The sequence below is a fragment of the Convolutriloba macropyga genome, chromosome 2 (assembly GCF_964194025.1).
Source record: "Convolutriloba macropyga chromosome 2, txConMacr16.3, whole genome shotgun sequence".
NCBI classification, from domain to species: Eukaryota; Metazoa; Xenacoelomorpha; order Acoela; family Convolutidae; genus Convolutriloba; species Convolutriloba macropyga.
The window spans coordinates 3,383,903-3,405,910 of NC_134469.1; the positions used below are offsets into that span (position 1 = coordinate 3,383,903).

Genomic DNA, 22,008 nt, shown 5'->3' on the forward strand with positions numbered 1-22,008 from the left:
ATTAGTCTTGAGTTTACAGTTTCGAATATTTTTTTGAAAAAAAGCTCCCTTAGGGTTTTTTCCTTATAGAGCGTATGTGTCTGATAAAAATGACAGACCGGATCTAACCCAAAAAAAATCTAGTGGTCTATAAAGGACTGGTGGTCAATCTCTATCTTTTTTAGTTGCTTCAAATCCATGGAAGGCCTGAAGCTATTCAGTCTCTTTCGCAGCTGTGCTTTACAATTGCGAGGAATTGGATTGCGCTAGGACGCTATTTAGTTTTTATAGCTGCAAGTTGTAAGCTGATTGAAGCGATGCTTTGGTTTCCATGGTTTTTTCCATGGTCTTTTTGTTTTTATTTTGTTTCGCCGCTTTCTCCAAAGAGATTTTGTATTCAGATGTTTATGGCGCACTTTGGCTAATCTTGTTACTTTTGCTCTGTGCGTGACGTCATGTCTTGAAACCCTCACTTCCATTTAGTTTAAGACAAACTAAATAGGTTTCAAATAAAATTTGTTTACACTAAATTATATAAGGGATGTAAAGGATAAATAATTTCTCCATTTGAATTTGAAGGTCTGTGAAGGTTAATAGAGTAAGCATTTTGAATTTTACGACAAATTTAAGTATATTAGTGTCTTACGGAATTAGGCTTGATAAGCAACTCAATCAACTCTGTTCACTGTGAAAGTATAATCTGAAAGTATTTACTGCCTTGAAAGTATAATCATTCATTAAAGTTCAAACTTTATCTTCATTCAGAGAAGTTTTACCCGTATTTATTGTTGTTTTTGTTGTCTTGTTAATACCTGCAATAGTGATGGCTGAGTGGAGCAGTTACTAGCCACCTCTTGACTTTTCATTTCGACATTTTGTTAACTCTAGTGATGTCAAGCTCACTTTCAATCAGCTTTTTGTGCATTCATTCATGCAGTTCTTCGATAGCATTGCGTGCCTGGCGTTAATTTCATACATACTGAAGCGAGTTGTTTGGTCAGTTGCTTGAATAGTTTTGTTTTGTGGTCACCCTTTAGTTGACTCACTCTCAAGATGACTTCTCTCCTTTCGATTTGATTTTCGCTAACTTAATTTGGAGGAACTGATGTCAATTTAGAATATCTTAATCTTATTGAAGTTTATTTGAAGGCAGCCATACAGAACAATAGTTTGTCAATTTTTTCAGTTTTTTTAGGCCGTTTTTCTTTGGTGTTTTGAGACTACATGTTTTATGAAGGTATTGCATCGACTTTCTGGCAATCTACCAGCTATGTTTATTTGCTCTTGAACGTGTGTGTCTTTGCAAAATTTTTGCTTGACGGTTTTGACTTTTCGAGTGTCTTTTACGCCCTTGACTTTTTCCAATTCGCGTGATCTAAAATTCTTTCTCAATCACAATTTCAAGCAGCTGAATTCAATTGGCGGCAATTTAATCTTAAAAGTCAAATGAAAAGTGCGCCGAAACTGGTGCCATTTTTCACTTTAAATCTTAATAGTGGTATATGTTAACCTCTAATGTGGTTATTTGAACCCACTATTGATTTTCTTACTCCCATATACGCTCCCCCCGACTGAAGCAGGTTGCAATTGATTAGAGCTCCCACTAGTCGTTCGAGAGCAATTCTTCCGACGTTTAGTCGCTTATGTTTATTTAGTCTCATACATGGAAAGTCTTATCAGCTTTATGATGGGACAGAAGTAAATCTATTCAATACTTTAAGTTCTGTTCACTTTGGCACCATTTCTTTTGTCAGTTTGCTCTTGATTGATATCAATAAGAGATGCAATTGCTTCCTATTGTTGATAAGTTTCATGTTAAAGAGTGTGCATGTTAAAGGTTCACATGTTTCAACAAATGTGTCGTCTGATATTTTGAAATACGTTTGGTAGAGGTAAATTTTTGTCATGAAGGTAAAGTTTTTCATTGTTCTTTTTAATAGCTGCGATAACAATATCTGAAGTGAGGTACTATCGGCCTTATTTTGATTTTTTTTGTTTACGTCTTTGTTACGAGCTGTCACGTCACTCTTAAAGGTCAAGAGTTTTACGTTCATTCATGCTATTTTTTGATTGAGTTGCATGTGCGACGTGATTTTTCACTGTTTGGAGTGAACTTGAATTTTTTTTTATCTCTCGTGACTCATATCACTTTAAATCTGACTTTTAACTTTAATGGGATGATTTAAACTCAAATAAATTTATCTCACTCTGAATAAATGATATTTGTGGGCAGCTGTACATTATTTGAGGCAGCCTAGACCAATCTAAGACATCACAAAATTTGGAAGAAAAATTATTTGTGCTTGGCGTCAGTTTTTCTGCGCTCCATTTGAGTTCTTCAAGCATGCATTACTTACGTAACTCATTACAGTCTTCTGCACTCCCTTATTTTGAGAATATAAACTCTTATTGAAATTCAATATAGTTCACTCATTATGCATAATTATATAGCTATTTTGCAGAATCATTTGGGGCTATTATTGACCTTCTCTTGATTTTTTTACAATTCAAAGAATTTGAATTGTATTGGGGCGCTGTCTTTTTTTAAGATCTGTTCACACATTTTTATGATTTTTGAAGTCAAATTGGAGTAGTGATTTTAGTCACGCCGAAACAGGAAATGGAGCGAAAAAGCGAGTAGTTTTGCGGCGTGAAATTTAGTCGCTCTAATTTTAAAGTAGAGTGAGAAAACGGTGTTTGAACAAAAATCTGCTTTCTCGCTAGTGGTTTTTTGTTCACATGCGGCAATTTCACCTCGATTTTTACGGCTTTTTCAATCGGATTTTTTTTCTAATTGGTTTTCCCAATCCGTTCATAATTTATTCTACGCCCGGTTTTTTTGTTTGAACCAAATTTTCATTTCTCGCTAATGCTTTTGTGTTCACGTGGGCATTCTGACATTGATTTGCTGTTTTTTTTTAAAATTTTTTTGATCTGATTTTTTCAGAAGTTGTTTTCTCAATTCACTCTTAGTCCGTTCTAGCTCCAGATTTTTTCTGCAGTTAATGAAAATTCTTTGAATTGTACGTCAGGATTTGTCATGCTATGTTTTTTATTTCGTCGTCAAGATTTTTGTTACGACCAAATGACGTCACAATCACTTCAAATCTGCTTTTTGTTCATTCGTTTATGCAATTTCAACTGAATTTCGTTGATGACGTCATTTTTCTTTCTTAGTGGAGCTAGTTTTTTTGTTCATTCACGTGATTAACCTTTTGGTCACACGTGATTTACCTCACTCTCAAAAATGACTTTCTCACTCTTAAATTGAATTTTCTTTACTTTAATTCAAAGAGATAAGGTCAAGTGAGTGTAATGTATATCACTCTAATTGAAGGCTTATTAAGAGCAGCTAATAGAACCAACAGTAAGTTATAAAGATTTTTAATCTAAATTTAACATCTCAGCCCTTAATGAAATGACTAAATTTCTTTTTTAGTCTGTCTGTTTTTAATCTTTTTGAGACTGTAGATCTACAAAGCTATTGTGGCTATTTTCTGGCAATCTGCCAGCTATGTTTGACTATATTGTCTTGGGCTTTTTTTGTCTTTTTTTCCAAGTAGGAATTCAACAGTCTAATTTGTGGCTATTGTTAGGCGACCGGATATGAACATTAGTTAATTAGTGCAACTTGGGTTCTCGCCATCTTAAGGGGGGGAGGGCGTAAACGGAAAAGATCCCTCCTTTGTATACGATTTTTTGCTTGACCGATTTTTTGCCTGATCCATTTGACTTTTCGTCCTCAAAAACGGGATAAACAGAGAGATATCAAAAAGCTAAGTTCTCTTAGAGCCTTTCAGCTCAGAGGGCTCAAAGTTTGCGATTTATAGAAACTGTTTTGAAGATTTATACTTATGGTGTGAAGGGCAGTTCCTAGAGTTTGACCCCCCCCCCCCCCCACACACACACACACACACACGCAAACAACAACCGCCAACCCCACCCTCAATTTACCCCCACCCTCAATTTACCCCCCCCCCCATCCTCACCCCTCCACATCGTTCAGGCCGTAAAAGGGCAGCCAGAGACCCTCCCCCCTCCCACTGTTGCAGGTGCACCCCCCCCCTGCTGTGCTGAGCTCAAGCGCCTTCAATTAAGCTAAAGCTAGCCTCACTAAACCGTGTCTAGCTACTAACGAAGCCAACCGTTTGCCAGTTGTTTGAGAACAATTCGCCCGACGTTAGTCGGTTGTGTTTAGGTTTTTGGAAAAAACTAGGTTGAAAACATTTATAACATTGAGAATTGAATATTTAGGTCTTGTATTAAAGTGCTTTTATTTGTCACTGCTAAATTTGTCGGTAATTTTCACCTCCAATTACCGTACTTATACCATAATGGGGGCTATAATTTCGTGGGATTGCTATTCATGGAAAGGCCACATTTTTCTTCGGTAAAGTGAAAGATCTCTGTGAAATAGTTTGCGGTTCGATGGAAAAATACTGACGGACTGGCGTGAAAATTGAATAGCAACTGGGATGCTCTACGTTTAAGAAATCGGGCGCAGTAGAGTTTTATTATAGCTGCTGATGTGAGCTCTTAGTAACTTTTTCCAGTTATTATAGCTGTAAGCTGAGCGAAGCTATATTGCGGTGCTCTTGGTTTTTTACAATTCAAAGAATTTGAATTGTATTGTGGCGCTGTCTTTTTTTAAAGATCTGTTCACACATTTTCATGATTTTTTGAAGTCAAATTGGAGTAGTGATTTCGGTCACGCCAAAACAGGAAGTGGAGCGAAAAAGCGAGTGATTTTGCGGCGTGAAATTTTTCGCTCTAAATTTAAAGGAAAGTGAGAAAACGGTGTTTGAACAAAAATTCGCTTTCTCGCTAGTGGCTTTTTGTTCACATGCGGCAATTTCACTTTGATTTTTACTGTTTTTTCGATTTTTTGGATCGGATTTTTTCTAAATGGTTTTCCCAATCCATTCATAGTCCGTTCTAGGTCTAGTTTTCTGTTTAGTCAATGAAAATTCTTTGAATTGTACGTTAGGACTTGTCCTGCTATGTTTTTTTTTGTTCCGTCGTCTGACGCTCTTTTTTCGTTTTACATTTGTTCACACAGCAAAGCTGAGGAAGTCAAATTTTCTAAATGACTTCTTCCTCTCACTAACGGCATTTGCGCGCGTGACGTCATTTCTCATTCGCTTTAGCAAAAGTTTTTAGGTTATTTGCGTGATTAGATTTTGATCACACGTGACTTACCTCACTCAATAAAATGACTTTTGCACTTTAAAAATTAAGTTTAATTTGAATTTGTTTAAGGTCAAAGGAACTCATTTGTGCAGTAAAGGTCCCTAATAAGAGGCTTCTGCGGAATGAATTTTAACAAGCTTTATTAATTTATCGCTGAATGTTTTTTACCTAGTTTTTTGAGCGGCGTCAATTTTTTTTTCAATTTAGATCTTTATCTGTTTCTATCTCTATTATATGGCACGCAGGTCTATTCTTTCGAAGCTATTCCGGCAATCTGCCGGCTATGTTCTCAATTAATTGCTATGTCAAACCGTTTCGAGCATTTATTATAGACGTGTTTTTTATGCAAAATCCACTCCTTGACCGATGCCACCTTTCAACTGCCTTTCCTCTCAATTTGTTCGTGATCAAAATTTTTCTCTCTAACAGCTTAATGCAGCTGAACTTATATGGCGGCATTTTGGTAATATATTTGAAACCAAAAGTAAGTTGAATTTGTTTTCGTTTCTTCAATATAAATAAGTGGCTTGTCAATATAACTGCTTCAAGTTATATATATGATAGGATAAAAAGTTGTCTGAACTTTTGGAAAGGTTAAGTTCATTCGCTATTTAGTGCAAAACTCTCTCTGTCGGGGAATCGAACCCCGGTCTCCAGAGTGACAGTCTGGGATACTCACCACTATACTAACAGAGACATGGTAGAATCTAAGATTAATTGGATTGGTGGTTTTTAACTGCTCTCCCGCGAAGTTTGAAACATTCTTGTAAACGCGTGTGCCTTTTATGTAAAATTTTTGCCTGGAGCTTTAGGAATTTCTCTCGTTCACCATATTAAGCAATTTCTTAGTCGGCTGCAATAGATTAGTCGGACGTCGTTTTAGTTGGCTATGCAATTTATTGTTAACCTCTCTTCACTTTCCAGCAGGCTTTTATAGCGCTCCTGATTTTTACAATCCTATTTTGGATTCTATTGGTGCGCTCTTTTTTAAAGATTTTTTTATAGCCGCCCTCATCTTCTCAGCCGGCTATTATAGCGCTCCTATTTTTTTTACAATTCAAAGAATTTGAATTGTATTGGGGCGCTGTCTTTTTTTTAAGATCTGTTCACACATTTTCATGATTTTTGAAGTCAAATTAGAGTAGTGATTTTGGTCACGCCGAAACAGGAAGTGGAGCGAAAAAGCGAGTGGTTTTGCGGCGTGAATTTTTTTCGCTCTAATTTTAAAGTAGAGTGAGAAAACGGTGTTTGAACAAAAATTCGGTTTCTCTGTAGTGGTTTTTTGTTCACATGCGGCAATTTCACTCTGATTTTTACTGTTTTTTCGATTTTTTGGATCGGATTTTTTTCTAACTGGTTTTCCCAATCCATTCACAGCTCATTCTAGGCCTAGTTTTTTGTTTGAATTAAATTTTCATTTCGCGCTAGTGGTTTTTTTGTTCACATGCGGCATTTTGACACTGATTTTCTGTTTATTTCTTAATTTTTTATTCTGATTTTTTTAAAAATGGTTTTATGAATTCACTCATTGTCCATTCTAAGTCTAGTTTTTCTGTTTAGTCAATGAAAATTCTTTGAATTGTACGTCAGGTCTTGTCCTGCTATGTTTTTTACTTCGTCGAATAAAAAAATGTTTCGCTTTACCTCATTTTGCCGCTTTTTCAACATTTTGCGTGAAATCTTTTTGACTTCTCTAGGCTAGTTTCTCTCTTCTCTCATTCTGCTAAAAGTGATTTTGAACATCAGTTGCTCAGTAAAGCAATTCAAAATGAACAGAGTCAGTATAAAAAATTGAAGTCAGAAATAGAAACGGGATAAAGCCATAAAGCCCAATTTTAGATGCCCGCTATTTGAACGTCGGTCCTATAAGTATTAGTAACCTCTCTCTAATGCTTATTGTTATTGATAGTAGCCCCTGTAGCCTCTCTCTAAGAAACAGAAGTATGTTCAACAACGAAATGCCATCAAAATAAATCGGACTTAAAAAAATGTTTTTGTACAAAAATCTTTTTTTTATTATCTTCTGTTATTTCAATCCCAATCATGCTTATTGGAATCAACGGCGGCTATTTTCCGGCAATCTGCCGGGTATGTTTCAACTTTTTTTCGGCTGTTTCACGACAATGAGAAGTCAAATTGGAGTGGTGATTTTAGTCACGCCGAAGTGAAGGGAGTGAAAACGCGAGAAGGTTTGAGGCGTGATTTTTTTCAAACTGCTTTTAAAGTGGATTGGGGAATTGGTGTTTAAGCGAATTTTTGGTTTTTGTATGAGAATTTTTTCAGGCGAATAACTTTAACTTGTGTTTCAGTGTTCTTTCTTTTACGTTCTATTGATATTATACATATGCGTTCTAATTGCGCCCTATTGCAGTAGCTCTATTTCATCTAAGGGTGGCTAATGTTGTTAATCTCTTTGACACTATTTTTCATAAAATTATAGTGCATTTCTGAATTTTGCCCCTTTTTAAATATTGCGGTTGTCCTGTCGTTTAGTGTCATTAATAACAGATCTCTTTGGTTGCTAATGCGCCATAAATGAACCTAATTAATAGTCCATGCCTAATGGTTTTTAATTGCTGTCAAACGAAGTTTGTAGCAATTGTATTAGTCCTGTCGGTCTTTTTTATGCGATTTTTCGCTTGACCGATTTTTCGTTTGACGTTTGTGACTTTTCGTCCTCAAAAACGAGGTAAGCAGCCCAGCGGAGATTAACTGCTCTTAGAGACTTGCAGCTCTGTTTCAGCTCAAACTGTGTTGGAGACTTATACTTAGGGTGTGAAGGGCGGTTCTTAGAGGTTGAAGACCCCTCCACTGTTGATCCCCCCTCAACTTTTGCCCCACCCCGCACGCGGGCTGTTACCCCACCCCACTGTTGACAATTTTTGACATTGTTTGATTATTATCAGCCCCAGGTGTCAAGAAACTTACTCTAGCTTTCAATAATAGGTTACTACGTAGTTTCTAGTGGTAATGGAATGGTTTCAACATTTTAACATCACGAATTTTAGCATTCTTTTTGACTAAATGAGCAATTTTTTTCCAGTTTTTTGACATTTGTTTTTTCTTATTCAGGTCATTTCAGACCCAGGGGCCAGAAAACATCCTAAATTACTGACATTTTTTTTAAATTGGCCATGGAATAGTTTTTCAACTTTTTTGTCAAAAATTTTAGCAATTTTTGATAACACTTGCTTTTTTTAAGTTTTTTTCTGAAAGTTTGTGGTTTTTTAGGATTTTTTCAGCCTCAAAATCCAAATTACCTCCTCTAGGTTTTGAAAATAGGTTACTGTATAATTTTAGGTTTAATGGAATGTCTTACAAGATTTTAACATAAGGATTTTAAAAATTGTTTGACAATTTTTGCCACTTTTTTTGAATTTTGACTTTTATAGTCATTAATCAGGTTTTTTGAGCATCGAGGGCCATAAAGCCTCCTTTAGGCTTTGATAATAAATTACTGCAAAATTTTTGTTGGTCATGGATTAATTTTCATTTTTTTAATATCACAGGTTTTAGCAATTTTTTCTTATAAAATTTGCCATTTTTTGAGTTTTTTGAATTTTTAGTATTTTTTTAGGTCTCTCTGCCCTCAAGAGCCACGGAATTTCCTCTAGGGTTTGATAATAGGTTACTGTTTAGTTCATAGATGTAATGGAATGTTTTTCACGAATTTAATATCACAAATTTAAGCATTTTATTTTAAAATTTTTGCAATTTTTTTTCAAGTTTATGAACTTTTTGCGGCGCCAGGGGCCCTGGGACCTCCGCCTAGGTTTAATAATAATCTGCTTCATAGTTTCTAGAGTTCATGGGATGGCGATCAATAAGATTTTATGACTCCAGTTTTTGTAATTTTTGGATAAAATTAAATAATTTTTCAAGTTTTTGGAAGTTTTCAATTCCAAGTGTATGGATCTTTATGAGGCAGTTCAACTATTTAAGTCTTGAAATAGAGATATTGGATAGTCTCTTGAAACAATTAATTGGTTCTTAAGATAATAATATCTTGATTTTTAGCAAGATTTTGTTTAAGTTTGCAATTGTTTCCAAAATTTGTTAATATTTTTTGTCCTTTTCCTAGTTTAACGACCATTACTGGCCACCGAAACTTTTAAGTCTTGGAGATGGGTTACTTGACAGAACTTTTCAGACAAAAAATGGCTTTGAAATTTTTTTACTCCGAAGTTTAAAAATTTTGGTTTTAATTTTGCCTTTTTGAGTTTCTTTCTATGATTTGTTTACTAACAAGGCTAGAAAACTGGAAGTTGCAGAGTCGAAGTCCATCATGGAAAATGTTAAAATGTTTCTACCTCTCTTTCGGTTACGGTTTCTTTCCTTCTCCTTCTCGTTCACGTTTTATCTCTCTCTCTCTCTCTCTCTCTCTCTCTCTCTCTCTCTCTCTCTCTGTCTCTCACTATCTCTCTCTCTCTCTATTTGTTGATGCCGCACTTCAGCTGCTGTTATGTGGCGCAATGTCATCATCTCTGATCCTCATTAACAGTGAGTTCTAGTAGATTGTTTATCATGAATATGCAATTTTGCGCTTGACCAATTCTTCTTCCGACCAAATTGACGTTCTTCTTCAGAAATGTGATAAGAGGTAGCGCCCAGTTTGCATAAAGTTTTCTTAGAGCCGTTCAGCCCACTAGTCTGCAAGTATGCGAATAACAGAAACTGTTTTGGAGACTTATACTTATACCTATGTTGTGAAGGGTGGTTCTTAGAATTTGATCCCCCACCCACCCACAGCCCCCACATCAGTACCCCCAATCCACTGTTAAGTTGCGGTCACCACCCGCTGCGCTCACCTTACACCCCTTCAATTAATCTAAAGCGTAGCTAGCTACTGACGAAGCCAATTCGCCCGACGTTAGTCGGCTATGTTTGTTACTTTGACACCATTTGTTCTCAAAAAATTGAAAAGTGAATTTTTGAGTTTGGCGAGCACATGTTGTACTTATTGTTCTTCTAAATCATTTATTATCATTAGAGATAAGTCGCATAGGATGCTAATGAAGAGCAAGTTAATCGGTTTAATTGTTACCGTTCGAAGCTATTATTTTCTATGACTTTGAACGTAAATTTTTTCAAGTAGCTTTATTAATAGCCGCCGTCAACATCGCAATGGCTATTATTTAGGCGCTCCCTTTTCTTAATTCGCTTTACCTTTTGATCACGTTTTTCATTTTACGTAAGTCACGATTTTGACTCTTGATTTCTGACTTACCTCACTCTTAATTCAGCTGAATGGAGGTGAATTCTTTCACGCATTGAATCACGTAATGTACTGAATACGGTCGATGTAAAAAGAGAAAAATCAAAATCAAAAGAAACGGCATAAACCGATAAAGCCCGGTCATTAACTCATAGTGCATTAGGTTATCCAAGTTCATTACTGCGAGTGTTAGCTGAAAATAGTATTAAGCCTAATACCTTTCAGTTTAGAAGCTGAATTAAATATGGGTTTAGAATATAACTGAAACTTACCACTGAATGAGAACATTTTTCGGAACTTAGGAAGAAATTATTTCATTTTCTATCTCTTTTCTGTTTTAATCCCGATGTGCGTCTAGCGCGTCAACGGTGGCTATTTTCCGGCAATCTGCTGGCTAAATTCGAATTTCTGGCTTCCAAGTTGTTCACTTAGTTATTTTTTACTATCATTTTTGACTGGTCTTATCAGTTACTAACGATTCTTAACGTTATCGAAATAATAGCTTCAGTTCTTAGTTATCCGTTTCTATTTCTTCGGGGCTGTTCTTTTACCAATATTATACTACATTTTCAGTTTTGCATATATTTGTTTTTATTGTTATTGCTCCTATCAATTATTTTCCTCAATGATAGGTGTCATCGGTTGCTTATAGAGTTTTAGCTTATGGAATTATTTGTTGCAGTCCGTAGTTTTTGCCTTCTATGTCTTTGGCAATAATTTTTCCTGAGAAGTTTTATATCGAGTTTTGTATTATTCGAGAGTTTTTATTATTCACTTCGTCGTCTTATATTTCATTACTATTTTTGACAGGTTTTATCGTGTGCTATGGACTTACAAAGTAATTGAAGTAATCGCTGCAAATCATAGCTGTTGCTTTCCATGACGTATATGCTGTTTGTTTACAACAAACATTTGTGCTGATTGCTCTGTTATCACTTATTCTCATCGATTACAGGTCTGGTCGGTTGCTAATGGAGATTTAGTTAATGGAAATAATTTTTACAGTCCGTGGTTAATGCTTTCTTTGACTTTTTCACTTTATGCGTTTAAAAACTATAAGCGAGTTTTAAAAATTTTGCGAGAATTGGTTGTTTTGTTGTCTTATCGTTTAGTCTCATTTATTACAGCTTTCAGCGTTTGCCAATCAGAAGTGTATGTAATCAATGTTCCGGTGTGCATAAGAATCAGTTGTATGATTTTGACACATGATTTCTAGTCAAAAAGTAAAAGTTGATTTTTAGCGCTGTTAATCACTTTGACACTATTTTTCTTCAAATAGTAGTGCATCTCTGAATTTCACGCCTTTTTAAATATTTCGGTTCTCCTGTCATTTAGTGTCATTGATAACAGATCTCTTTGCTTGCTAATGCGCCATAAATGAACCTAATTAATAGTCCATGGGTTTTTTTAATCTGCCTAAGTTTGAACGCTGCAGCTTTCAGCTATTGTTTTTGGTTTTTCTTTCAATCTTATTGCCTGTTCTCAAAATAAGAGTACTCATTGACCTTTTTGTGCGGCATTTTTTTTCCAGTTCTTTGGCTCCAGCTTTCAGCTAACGTTTTATCTGATTGAGATACCGTTTGTCTTAAGTTTAAGTAGATTTGTGAATTTTGTCCCTTCATTTGTATTTCTGTTCTCCCTTTTCAGTCGAGAACTTTTTTGAGACATTGGAATTACTAAAAATTATTTGGCGACTTGTAAAATCTTGCTGTCTGGTGTGGTTGAGGCTTCTGGCATCAATTGTGTTTTTTAATTGCTCTCAAACGAAGTTTGTAGCAAATATATTAGTCCTGTCGGTCTTTTTTTTATGCGATTTTTCGCTTGACCAATTTTTCGTCTGACGCTTTTGACTTTTCGTCCTCAAAAACGGGATAAACAGGTAGCGCCCAGCGGGCATTAAGTGCTCTTAGAGCCTTTCAGGTCTGTTTCAGCTCAAACTGTCTTGGAGACTTATACTTATGGTGTGAGATGTTGTTCTTAGAGGTTGACAACCCCCCCCTTTGTTGACCCCCCACCCCCACTATTGGCTCCACCCCCACCGCGCTTTTGCCCCCCCCCCCACCCAGTGCTGCCCCCTTCAGCCCCCGGTGCACCCCCCCCCCCCCCGTGGCTAGCTACTGACCAAGCCAACCGCTCGCCGGTCGTTTGAGAGCAATTCGCCCGACGTTAGTCGGTTATGTTTTGTTACTTTGACGGCCCTGACTTTCAAAATTAACCTGTTTTTTGCAATATTCTTTAGTTTTTTGTAGGTCATTAATTCCCTCAACCTTTCTGTTTTGTGTACTCATTCTAAGCTTTTTAAGTGAGAATATTTTCATTTTAAAATTAGTTTTATTTTATTTAAAACTCTAGGTCTGGCCAAAAAATTTTTTTAAATATTTTTTGTTCATATGCGTATATAAAGTCATACTTTGGATTGTACTTCGCGTCTTCTCCTGTTATGTTTTTTACTTCGCTAGTCAAAAATGTCTGCTTTACTTTAGTTCTCAGCTTGTTCAACTTTTTGCATGAACTCGAGTTCTCGGGGCTAGTTTCATTCTTCACTCACTCTCTTCGAAGCAATTTTGAACAGCAGTTGCTCAGCAGAGCAATCTGAGATGAATGTCGAGGGGGATGTCGAGAGCTGAAACTCCTCCACAGTCGGAAACTGTTTCTCCCATAAAAATTTATGTAGGCTAAAGCCCCCTCCCCTGCCCCAATTAAATTGCCCCGCCTGTCGTTCGAGATCAATTTGTCCGGCGCTCGTGCCATACTTTTACACAATGATTTACCATGTAACCACGTAATGACACGTGGTCTGTAACGGGGAGGGGGCATACCTTACTGGGGGAAACAAACGGAAAAGATCCGATTGCTAAGAGGAGTTTTTGTGCATTATGTTATCGTAGCACTACATCCATGTGGAAAATTTTTACTGTGTACGGTTCCCTGTTTGGTATCAGCCTACATTTAATGTACTGGCATATAATCTATGTTCTTATTTCTATGACAGGGTGTTCCGCAAGGTGACGAGTTTTGAAGCAGACGTGTATTAATGTAGAAAATATATTTTGCACATATAGTATGTATTTATAATTCGGGCGGAACGCTATGTTTATGTTAATGAGATACAAAGCTGTCTGTTAAATTTCCTCAAAGCTGATTGGCTAGTTGAGATAAGTCTACATTTCTTCAGGTCTGCTTCTTTCCCCAGCGGGCTTCCGAAATGCTCGAAAAAAAATCAATTGTAACGCCCAACGTGGGGCTCGAACCCACGACCCTGGGATTAAGAGTCCCATGCTCTACCGACTGAGCTAGCAGGGCTTAGCATATAACGGTGTGCATTATAATTGTTCGTAGCAATAGCATATGGTTACCACAATGATCGGGTCTTTCACATTATAGCCCCCCCCCCCCAGCCTAATAGCCCCACCCCAATCTTGTTAATATGCCATAACGGGGGGCTATTATTTCACGGGGGGGCTATAATGGAAAAAACCCGATTTCCCCTAATGCCGCCTGTCCTATAAATTGGCGAATTACTTGGTACGGTAGGAAGTATGACTGAAAAGATCCCAGAAAAAATTTTTAGGTAGCATGCAGTAATGAAAAAGTTTTCTGACCGAGCTATAAAAAATGATTCATAGCATGTTTTCTGTCTGCAATTGTAATAAGTTAAATTCAAAAGACGCCCAACGTGGGGCTCGAACCCACGACCCTGGGATTAAGAGTCCCATGCTCTACCGACTGAGCTAGCCGGGCTTGAAAAGTATTTTTGCCAGTGCAGTTTAATTGTCCAGGTGGTAGTCACCACCAACATTATTCTTGAACAATTTGAGGTGAAGTAGTGGTCCAGGTGGTAGTCAACCGGAAGAAGAATCGACCTCGCACGAAATTTTGCACCCCACAAAATAGTGCCCCATCTACCCACTCTCAAAATATATCACACTTTATGTTGCATTTACGTTTATGGTTGTTTTATTTGAAGGGGGCCTATATTCCAGGTGATCACTAAGCGGGCGATGGGGCTATAACAGGAAAGACCCGATCTAAACTCCAAAAGGATAATCATGGCACAATATATTGATCTTTTCTGTTTGGCCCCCAGCCCAGGTTAGTGGGCGTATATCTTTGCGCCCCAGGCGCAAGTGCTTTTTTATACATAGTTACGTGCTATATAACAACATACAATTTTTAACGTCGGGGAAGGCGTAAAAACACTGGGAGGTGGGCAAAACAGAATAGATCTCAATATCCCATTACAGCCCCCTCCCCACGCAATCATAGCCCACCATTATAGTATGTTTATCGTGGTTGGAGGCGGGGCTATGGGTTATATTTGACCACTAAGGTGGGAGGGGGGCTATAATGGAAAAAACCCACATATAGGACGTACAGAATCGGTTTATAAGAATATAATTGACAGCCCTTGAAGGCGTTGTTTTTGCAGGTTATGTGAATTATTGAACCTCACAAGAAATCAAACAAGTTTTTAAAGACTTAAAATTTCGCCCAACGTGGGGCTCGAACCCACGACCCTGGGATTAAGAGTCCCATGCTCTACCGACTGAGCTAGCCGGGCTTCTTGAAAAGTATTTTCGCCAGTGCAGTTTAATTGTCCAGGTGGTAGTCACCACCAACATTATTCTTGAACAATTTGAGGTGAAGTAGTGGTCCAGGTGGTAGTCAACCGGAAGAAGAATCGACCTCGCACGAAATTTTGCACCCCACAAAATAGTGCCCCATCTACCCACTCTCAAAATATATCACACTTTATGTTGCATTTACGTTTATGGTTGTTTTATTTGAAGGGGGCCTATATTCCAGGTGATCACTAAGCGGGCGATGGGGCTATAACAGGAAAGACCCGATCTAAACTCCAAAAGGATAATCATGGCACAATATATTGATTTTTTCTGTTTGGCCCCCAGCCCAGATTAGTGGGCGTATATCTTTGCGCCCCAGGCGCAAGTGCTTTTTTATACATAGTTACGTGCTATATAACAACATATAATTTCTAACGTCGGGGGAAGGCGTAAAAACACTGGGAGGTGGGCAAAACAGAATAGATCTCAATATCCCATTACAGCCCCCTCCCCACGCAATCATAGCCCACCATTATAGTATGTTTATCGTGGTTGGAGGCGGGGCTATGGGTTATATTTGACCACTAAGGTGGGAGGGGGGTTATAATGGAAAAATCCCGCATCTGTGACGTACAGAATCAGTTTATAAGAATATAATTGACAGCCCTTGAAGGCGTTTTTGCGGGTTATGCGAATTATTGAACCTCACAACAATAAATCAAACAATTTTTTTAGACTTAAAATTTCGCCCAACGTGGGGCTCGAACCCACGACCCTGGGATTAAGAGTCCCATGCTCTACCGACTGAGCTAGCCGGGCTTGAAAAGTATTTTTTCCAGTGCAGTTTAATTGTCCAGGTGGTAGTCACCACCAACATTATTCCGGAACAATTTGAGGTGAGGTAATGGTCCAGGTGGTAGTCAGCCGGAATAAGAACCGACCTCGCACGAATTTTTGCACCCCACGAAATAGTGCCCCATCTACCCACTCTCAAAATATATCACACTTTATGTTGCATTTACGTTTATGGTTGTTTTATTTGAAGGGGGCCTATATTCCAGGTGATCACTAAGCGGGCGATGGGGCTATAACAGGAAAGACCCGATCTAAACTCCAAAAGGATAATCATGGCACAATATATTGATCTTTTCTGTTTGGCCCCCAGCCCAGATTAGTGGGCGTATATCTTTGCGCCCCAGGCGCAAGTGCTTTTTTATACATAGTTACGTGCTATATAACAACATATAATTTCTAACGTCGGGGGAAGGCGTGAAAACACTGGGAGGTGTGCAAAACAGAATAGATCTCAATATCCCATTACAGCCCCCTCCCCACGCAATCATAGCCCACCATTATAGTATGTTTATCGTGGTTGGAGGCGGGGCTATGGGTTATATTTGACCACTAAGGTGGGAGGGGGGTTATAATGGAAAAATCCCGCATCTGTGACGTACAGAATCAGTTGATAAGAATATAATTGACAGCCATTGAAGGCGTTGTTTTTGCGGGTTATGTGAATTATTGAACCTCACAAGAAATCAAACAATTTTTTAAAGACTTAAAATTTCGCCCAACGTGGGGCTCGAACCCACGACCCTGGGATTAAGAGTCCCATGCTCTACCGACTGAGCTAGCCAGGCTTGAAAAGTATTTTTTCCAGTGCAGTTTAATTGTCCAGGTGGTAGTCACCACCAACATTATTCTTGAACAATTTGAGGTGAGGTAATGGTCCAGGTGGTAGTCAGCCGGAATAAGAATCGACCTCGCACGAATTTTTGCACCCCACGAAATAGTGCCCCATCTACCCACTCTCAAAATATATCACACTTTATGTTGCATTTACGTTTATGGGTGTTTTATTTGAAGGGGGCCTATATTCCAGGTGATCACTAAGCGGGCGATGGGGCTATAACAGGAAAGACCCGATCCAAACTCCAAAAGGATAATCATGGCACAATATATTGATCTTTTCTGTTTGGCCCCCAGCCCAGATTAGTGGGCGTATATCTTTGCGCCCCAGGCGCAAGTGCTTTTTTATACATAGTTACGTGCTATATAACAACATATAATTTCTAACGTCGGGGGAAGGCGTGAAAACACTGGGAGGTGGGCAAAACAGAATAGATCTCAATATCCGATTACAGCCCCCTCCCCACGCAAACATAGCCCACCATTATAGTATGTTTATCGTGGTTGGAGGCGGGGCTATGGGTTATATTTGACCACTAAGGTGGGAGGGGGCTATATTGGAAAAAACCCACATCTGTGACGTACAGAATCAGTTTATAAGAATATAATTGACAGCCCTTGAAGGCGTTGTTTTTGCGGGTTATGCGAATTATTGAACCTCACAACAATAAATCAAACAATTTTTTTAGACTTAAAATTTCGCCCAACGTGGGGCTCGAACCCACGACCCTGGGATTAAGAGTCCCATGCTCTACCGACTGAGCTAGCCGGGCTTGAAAAGTATTTTTGCCAGTGCAGTTTAATTGTCCAGGTGGTAGTCACCACCAACATTATTCTTGAACAATTTGAGGTGAGGTAATGGTCCAGGTGGTAGTCAGCCGGAATAAGAATCGACCTCGCACGAAATTTTGCACCCCACAAAATAGTGCCCCATCTACCCACTCTCAAAATATATCACACTTTATGTTGCATTTACGTTTATGGTTGTTTTATTTGAAGGGGGCCTATATTCCAGGTGATCACTAAGCGGGCGATGGGGCTATAACAGGAAAGACCCGATCTAAACTCCAAAAGGATAATCATGGCACAATATATTGATCTTTTCTGTTTGGCCCCCAGCCCAGATTAGTGGGCGTATATCTTTGCGCCCCAGGCGCAAGTGCTTTTTTATACATAGTTACGTGCTATATAACAACATATAATTTCTAACGTCGGGGGAAGGCGTGAAAACACTGGGAGGTGGGCAAAACAGAATAGATCTCAATATCCGATTACAGCCCCCTCCCCACGCAAACATAGCCCACCATTATAGTATGTTTATCGTGGTTGGAGGCGGGGCTATGGGTTATATTTGACCACTAAGGTGGGAGGGGGCTATAATGGAAAAAACCCACATCTGTGACGTACAGAATCAGTTTATAAGAATATAATTGACAGCCCTTGAAGGCGTTGTTTTTGCGGGTTATGCGAATTATTGAACCTCACAACAATAAATCAAACAATTTTTTTAGACTTAAAATTTCGCCCAACGTGGGGCTCGAACCCACGACCCTGGGATTAAGAGTCCCATGCTCTACCGACTGAGCTAGCCGGGCTTGAAAAGTATTTTTGCCAGTGCAGTTTAATTGTCCAGGTGGTAGTCACCACCAACATTATTCTTGAACAATTTGAGGTGAGGTAATGGTCCAGGTGGTAGTCAGCCGGAATAAGAATCGACCTCGCACGAAATTTTGCACCCCACAAAATAGTGCCCCATCTACCCACTCTCAAAATATATCACACTTTATGTTGCATTTACGTTTATGGTTGTTTTATTTGAAGGGGGCCTATATTCCAGGTGATCACTAAGCGGGCGATGGGGCTATAACAGGAAAGACCCGATCTAAACTCCAAAAGGATAATCATGGCACAATATATTGATCTTTTCTGTTTGGCCCCCAGCCCAGATTAGTGGGCGTATATCTTTGCGCCCCAGGCGCAAGTGCTTTTTTATACATAGTTACGTGCTATATAACAACATATAATTTCTAACGTCGGGGGAAGGCTTGAAAACACTGGGAGGTGGGCAAAACAGAATAGATCTCAATATCCGATTACAGCCCCCTCCCCACGCAAACATAGCCCACCATTATAGTATGTTTATCGTGGTTGGAGGCGGGGCTATGGGTTATATTTGACCACTAAGGTGGGAGGGGGCTATAATGGAAAAAACCCACATCTGTGACGTACAGAATCAGTTTATAAGAATATAATTGACAGCCCTTGAAGGCGTTTTTGCGGGTTATGCGAATTATTGAACCTCACAACAATAAATCAAACAATTTTTTTAGACTTAAAATTTCGCCCAACGTGGGGCTCGAACCCACGACCCTGGGATTAAGAGTCCCATGCTCTACCGACTGAGCTAGCCGGGCTTGAAAAGTATTTTTGCCAGTGCAGTTTAATTGTCCAGGTGGTAGTCACCACCAACATTATTCTTGAACAATTTGAGGTGAGGTAATGGTCCAGGTGGTAGTCAGCCGGAATAAGAATCGACCTCGCACGAAATTTTGCACCCCACAAAATAGTGCCCCATCTACCCACTCTCAAAATATATCACACTTTATGTTGCATTTACGTTTATGGTTGTTTTATTTGAAGGGGGCCTATATTCCAGGTGATCACTAAGCGGGCGATGGGGCTATAACAGGAAAGACCCGATCTAAACTCCAAAAGGATAATCATGGCACAATATATTGATCTTTTCTGTTTGGCCGCCAGCCCAGATTAGTGGGCGTATATCTTTGCGCCCCAGGCGCAAGTGCTTTTTTATACATAGTTACGTGCTATATAACAACATATAATTTCTAACGTCGGGGGAAGGCGTGAAAACACTGGGAGGTGGGCAAAACAGAATAGATCTCAATATCCGATTACAGCCCCCTCCCCACGCAAACATAGCCCACCATTATAGTATGTTTATCGTGGTTGGAGGCGGGGCTATGGGTTATATTTGACCACTAAGGTGGGAGGGGGCTATAATGGAAAAAACCCACATCTGTGACGTACAGAATCAGTTTATAAGAATATAATTGACAGCCCTTGAAGGCGTTGTTTTTGCGGGTTATGCGAATTATTGAACCTCACAACAATAAATCAAACAATTTTTTTAGACTTAAAATTTCGCCCAACGTGGGGCTCGAACCCACGACCCTGGGATTAAGAGTCCCATGCTCTACCGACTGAGCTAGCCGGGCTTGAAAAGTATTTTTGCCAGTGCAGTTTAATTGTCCAGGTGGTAGTCACCACCAACATTATTCTTGAACAATTTGAGGTGAAGTAATGGTCCAGGTGGTAGTCAGCCGTAATAAGAATCGACCTCGCACAAAATTTTGCACCCCACGAAATAGTGCCCCATCTTCCCACTCTCAAAATTATCTCACACTTTATGTTGCATTTACGTTTATGGTTGTTTTATTTGAAGGGGGCCTATATTCCAGGTGATCACTAAGAGGGGGATAGGGCTATAATAGGAAAGACCCGATCTAAACTCCAAAAGGATGCTCATGGCACAATATATTGATCTTTTTTGTTTGGCCCACAGCCCAGAATAGTGGGCGTATATCTTTGCGCCCCAGGCGCAGGTGCTTTTTTTATACATAGTTACGTGCCATATAACAACATATATTTTCTAACGTCGGGGGAAGGCGTAAAAACACTGGGAGGTGGGCAAAACAGAATAGATCTCAATATCCCATTACAGCCCCTCCCCCAAGCAAACATAGCCCACCATTATAGTATGTTTATCGTGGTTGGAGGCGGGGCTATGGGTTATATTTGACCACTAAGGTGGGAGGGGGGCTATAATGGAAAAATCCCGCATCTGTGACGTACAGAATCAGTTGATAAGAATATAATTGACAGCCATTGAAGGCGTTGTTTTTGCGGTTTATGTGAATTATTGAACCTCACAACAATAAATCAAACAATTTTTTTAGACTTAAAATTTCGCCCAACGTGGGGCTCGAGCCCATGACCCTGGGATTAAGAGTCCCTTGCTCTACCTATTGAGCTAGCCGGGCTTGAGAAGTAGTGTTGCCAGTGCAGTTTGATTGTCCACTAGGTAGTTACCACCAACATTTTTCTGGAACAAGTGGAAGGGCAGTAGTGATCAAGGTGGTAGTCAACCGCCAACATTCTTCTGAAATAAGAATCGGCCTCGCACCAATTTATCCCCCCCCACGAAATAGTGCCCATCTACCCACTCCCAAAAATGTATCACCCTTTATGTTGCATTTACGGTTGTGGTTTCTTCTTTGAAGGAGGCTATATTTCATGTGATCCCTAAGCAGGAGATTTGGATATAAACGGTAAGACCCGATTTAAAGTCCACATTTATGCTCATGGCACAATATATGGATCTTTTCTGTTTTACGGCCAACCAAGACTAGTGGGCTTTCATCTTTACGCCCCAGGCGCAGGTGCTGTGTTTTAAATAGTAACGTGCTTTATAACGACATGTAATTTCTAACGTGGGAGGAGGCCATAAAAAATACTGGGAGTGGGCAAAACAGAATAGATATCAATATCCCATTACAGCCCCCTTCCCACGAAATCATGGCCTACCATTATAATATGTTTGCCATGGTTGGGAGCGGGTCTATATGTTTTATTTGACAACTAAAGTGGAGGGGCCTATAATGGAAAAAACCCAGATCTGTGACGCACAGAATCAGTTTATAGGAATATAATTTACAACCATTGAAGGCGTTGTTTTTTCGGGTTATGTGAATGACTTAAGCTCACGACAATAAATCGAACAATTCTTTCTAGACTAAAAATTACGAGCAACGTGGGGCTCGAACCCACGACCCTGGGTTAAAAGTCCCATGCTCTACCGACTGAGCTAGCCTGGCTGGAAAAGTTGTCTTGCCAGTGCAGTTTAATTGTCCAGGTGGTAGTCACCACCAACATTATTCTGGAACAACTGGAAGTGCAGTAGTGGTCCAGGTGGTAGTCAACCGCCAACATTCTTCTGAAATAAGAATCGGCCTCGCACGAAATTATGCCCCCCCCCCCACGAAATAGTGCCCATCTACCCACTCTCAAAATTATATCACACTTTATGTTGCATTTACGTTTATGGTTGTTTTATTTGAAGGGGGTCTATATTCCAGGTGATCACTAAGCGGGCGATGGGGCTATAACATGAAAGACCCGATCTAAACTACAAAGGGATGCTCATGGCACAGTATATTGATCTTTTCTGTTTTGCCCCCAGCCCAGATTAGTGGGCTTACATCTTTACGCCCCAGGCGCAGGTGCAGTGTTTTATATAGTAACGTGCTTTATAACGACATGTAATTTCTAACGTGGGAGAAGGCCGTAAAA

At 39.2% G+C, this 22,008-nt stretch overlaps 1 protein-coding gene and 11 non-coding genes across 12 annotated transcripts in view; 1 reads left to right on the forward strand and 11 right to left on the reverse strand.

The window, feature by feature from the left end:
- LOC142335566 (E3 ubiquitin-protein ligase UBR4-like) overlaps positions 1–22,008 on the forward strand; it is a 126,971-nt gene that overhangs the window by 99,270 nt on the left and 5,693 nt on the right. The window lies entirely within an intron of this gene.
- Positions 5,794–5,865, reverse strand: Trnad-guc (transfer RNA aspartic acid (anticodon GUC)). The gene has a single exon. It is a non-coding gene; the product is annotated as a tRNA-Asp (tRNA).
- Positions 13,615–13,687, reverse strand: Trnak-cuu (transfer RNA lysine (anticodon CUU)). The gene has a single exon. It is a non-coding gene; the product is annotated as a tRNA-Lys (tRNA).
- On the reverse strand, positions 14,053–14,125 carry Trnak-cuu (transfer RNA lysine (anticodon CUU)). Its single transcript has one exon. It is a non-coding gene; the product is annotated as a tRNA-Lys (tRNA).
- Trnak-cuu (transfer RNA lysine (anticodon CUU)) lies at positions 14,873–14,945 on the reverse strand. Its single transcript has one exon. It is a non-coding gene; the product is annotated as a tRNA-Lys (tRNA).
- Trnak-cuu (transfer RNA lysine (anticodon CUU)) lies at positions 15,696–15,768 on the reverse strand. The gene has a single exon. It is a non-coding gene; the product is annotated as a tRNA-Lys (tRNA).
- Positions 16,517–16,589, reverse strand: Trnak-cuu (transfer RNA lysine (anticodon CUU)). Its single transcript has one exon. It is a non-coding gene; the product is annotated as a tRNA-Lys (tRNA).
- Positions 17,339–17,411, reverse strand: Trnak-cuu (transfer RNA lysine (anticodon CUU)). The gene has a single exon. It is a non-coding gene; the product is annotated as a tRNA-Lys (tRNA).
- Trnak-cuu (transfer RNA lysine (anticodon CUU)) lies at positions 18,161–18,233 on the reverse strand. Its single transcript has one exon. It is a non-coding gene; the product is annotated as a tRNA-Lys (tRNA).
- Positions 18,980–19,052, reverse strand: Trnak-cuu (transfer RNA lysine (anticodon CUU)). Its single transcript has one exon. It is a non-coding gene; the product is annotated as a tRNA-Lys (tRNA).
- On the reverse strand, positions 19,802–19,874 carry Trnak-cuu (transfer RNA lysine (anticodon CUU)). Its single transcript has one exon. It is a non-coding gene; the product is annotated as a tRNA-Lys (tRNA).
- Positions 20,627–20,699, reverse strand: Trnak-cuu (transfer RNA lysine (anticodon CUU)). The gene has a single exon. It is a non-coding gene; the product is annotated as a tRNA-Lys (tRNA).